The sequence below is a fragment of the Aplysia californica genome, unplaced genomic scaffold (assembly GCF_000002075.1).
Source record: "Aplysia californica isolate F4 #8 unplaced genomic scaffold, AplCal3.0 scaffold00813, whole genome shotgun sequence".
NCBI classification, from domain to species: Eukaryota; Metazoa; Mollusca; class Gastropoda; order Aplysiida; family Aplysiidae; genus Aplysia; species Aplysia californica.
In genome coordinates this window covers 199545-202697 of record NW_004798083.1, presented here as the reverse complement: position 1 = coordinate 202697, position 3153 = coordinate 199545, and positions in this window count along the sequence as shown.

The window sequence follows — 3153 nt, the reverse complement described above, 5'->3', positions numbered from 1 at the left end:
TCATTGTAATGCGCATTGAGCATCTTTTAGGAAATGGAAATGCGCAGTATAAATGCTATTTATTATTATTATTATTATAGCGAGTACATCGCCTTCCTAGTCGGCGATTTTACTAGGGTCTCTACCAGGTCATGGTGGCTATAGGTGCTCCCGAAAAATGTTGGATTGTGACCTCTGACCCCTTGTTGAATTTTTTTTAAGGCAGTAATAAGTGGGTCCAATGCTTCATAGAACATTATGTTCCATTTCTATTACAATTCCTGTTGTTGGAGAGAGTGTTGTTGTTGGTGTCCCTGATGGAGAGAATATTCTATTGCAACAGAGTTAAATACTTATCGTTTGGAAGACAAGACATTTGTGTTTGTTTTGTTTTTATCAATCAACTAGCTGGGCCACCTATCTATGAAAGGAATGATCGGCGCATTAACATCAACTGAAAATCATTGGCATACTATATTTACACTCTGCTGGAATGGAGCAATAAATCTTGCGAGATGCAAAAAATTAGAAGGACTCGATCTAGATCTATACTCTCAAAACATGAATAGATAATTCTCGCAGTGCTAAATTAAATTAATGGAGAACAAAGAGGTTATAAATAGAACTACAGTTTTTATCTGTGACGTTACGAGTGTCAAAATTGAGGGGGGGGGGGGGGGCGCCACCATTCTGAAGAGGAATAAAAGGCCAGTCAGTGCACCCCAACATTTTTAAATCATTGATTAATGGCACTCGGCGAAATCTTTTGATGTTGATTTCATTTTCATGTGATTGGCCTATCGCTAAAATGTACTCATAGGAATTTTTGTGTTTGCTTACCTTTAAATGAGCCAGATAATCTCCAAATGACGTAAATATGGCCTTTTACACGGTGATACTATATGGGTGAGCAAAATTCAGAAAAAATGAATAAGATGGACCTTCTGATCACTTATTAAAACAAAAAACATAATTTTATTGCAATTTATGTTTTGCTGTGCGTCGCTCAAACAATGTGTCTAGATTTAGCACCTCTGACCACAAAGAGACGCTCGTATCGGCCTTCTGGAATCAGGAATGTGACTGAGAAGCTGCTAGAAACTTCAACTGCAACTCTAGCACACCTTCAAGACAGCTGAACGGAAAAGAATCACTGTCGATGTTGCTGAGATGAGAAAATATAAAGTAGTCAACCAGGCGTAACTACCCACCAATAAGACCGGCGTAATATTCTGTCACATTTGCGGAACCGATGCCAAACAGCATAATGCGCAACAGCAGCAGCAGGAGTTCATGGAAGATGGGGTGTTTTGAGTAGCCAAACACCATTGCCAATCATCGCCAATTTTACAAAAGATTGTGAACGTTAAAGATAAACCGGCCACTTATCTAAGTGTTGCATTTTAAAATGTTGTCAGTATATCATTATTTAATTTTGTGTCCGATATAAAAACAACGCTCTTTGGGCGTGTGCACTGGAACCACACCATGAGTCATTTACAGTATTCCAGCCTACAATCAATTGCTCATTTTGAGACAATAACGAATTATTATGTTAAACAATTAACCCAGTCTGTTTAACCCCCTTCATACTCTATGCAGATCTAGGCTTCGTATCAGTAGAAGGAGAGTGTAGACAACATGACATAAAAGCAATCCATTTTGTAAGTATGAAATTGTCCTTTTTCTTAACAAACTCAATTACTCACTTTGTCTCCCTCCGCCCCTCCCCCACTCCCTATCGGGAAAAAATACCTCACATTATATCTCTCTGTTCATTTGTATCCCACATTTAAGTGATGTTTCCCACAATCGGTCAGCAGGTGCAGTATTGTTTATGCGTGTAAGTCTTTTTCGTTTTAGTAAGAGTTTTACGGCACCTGCAACACAGTTAGGATGCGTGTAAGTCATATGATGAAACAACAACAGCAAACTAAAAGAAAACTTAACAGAACTGAGCTTCACACTCTACGAAGACCTAGGCGTTGCGAGTGATGCGCGGCGTGACAACGCTATTTCTAATCCTCACAAAAAATGGCGACAAAGCGAACTGTGAGGGCCCGCACTATAGTTTTAGGTCAGTGGCCCGCACAGCAATAGTGAGTTTACGTGCCGGGTGACGTCACAGCTGCAACCTCTAGTTCTATTATAATCTCTTTGGGGGAGAAAAAGAATGCCTAATGTACCCTGAAAATGTTGAAGTCATAATATGGTTGGGTGGTTTTGGAGTTCAAGGCAACAGAAAATAGCCAAGTCCCCCCCCCCCCTTTTTCCCCTTACGCAATTATAAAGAGTCTGTGTGTCCCCAAAGTCTTGACATTGCACTGTGGCCTATTTTTCTATATTTTATTGCAGTTTCAAAACACAGCAAGTGTGCATCAGTTGACGTGTTCACATTGTAACCGAGCACAACAATGGGAAATAAACACACTAAAATAGAGAAAAATAGGTCACAGTGCAATGTCAGGACTTTATGGGCGCACTGTATATAGATTGACGGGGAGAAAAATAAATGAACAAGTTTGCCACCTTCTAAACACAATTGTTACAACAGATAAAAACAAGAAAATTACAGTATTTCAGACACATAAAATGCCACTCCTTTATCTGCAGGACTGTACTACTAGAGTGTAAAGTGGAGGGAACAAGACTGAGAGACACATGATGATGAATTGGGGTTTACGGGAGCAATGGGGACCACCTAGACAGTATGATAACGTAGTCCCCAATTGGGGTCTACACAACTACCTTGACACTTCCTTTACAAATTGCCCTTAGGTTGCATAGAAAGAGTATCTGGTTGTCAATTTGGTTTCTCAGTTGCTTACATTATTGAAGGATAAGGCTATTAATTAATATATTGCATTTCATCAGTAACTATATCAGCGAAACTGTCTTAAGTTATTGTCAGTACATTTTATTTTATTGTCAGCGTGGCTCTAATTTGTACACGCTTTTGGTCACCCATGGTGTGCTATGCTCAGAGCGTGTTCATTAAAGTGCATTGTTGTAGCTTATCTGACTCTAGACTTGATCTGCAGGGGACAGCGTCATGTCGCTGATACGGTATCAATTATTTCTTCAGACTGTTTTAATTGTATTTATACTCTTTAACATTATGTAGATGCGTATATGTTTTTGGGCCCAGTAGGCATTAGGCAAGTGTGTGTGTGG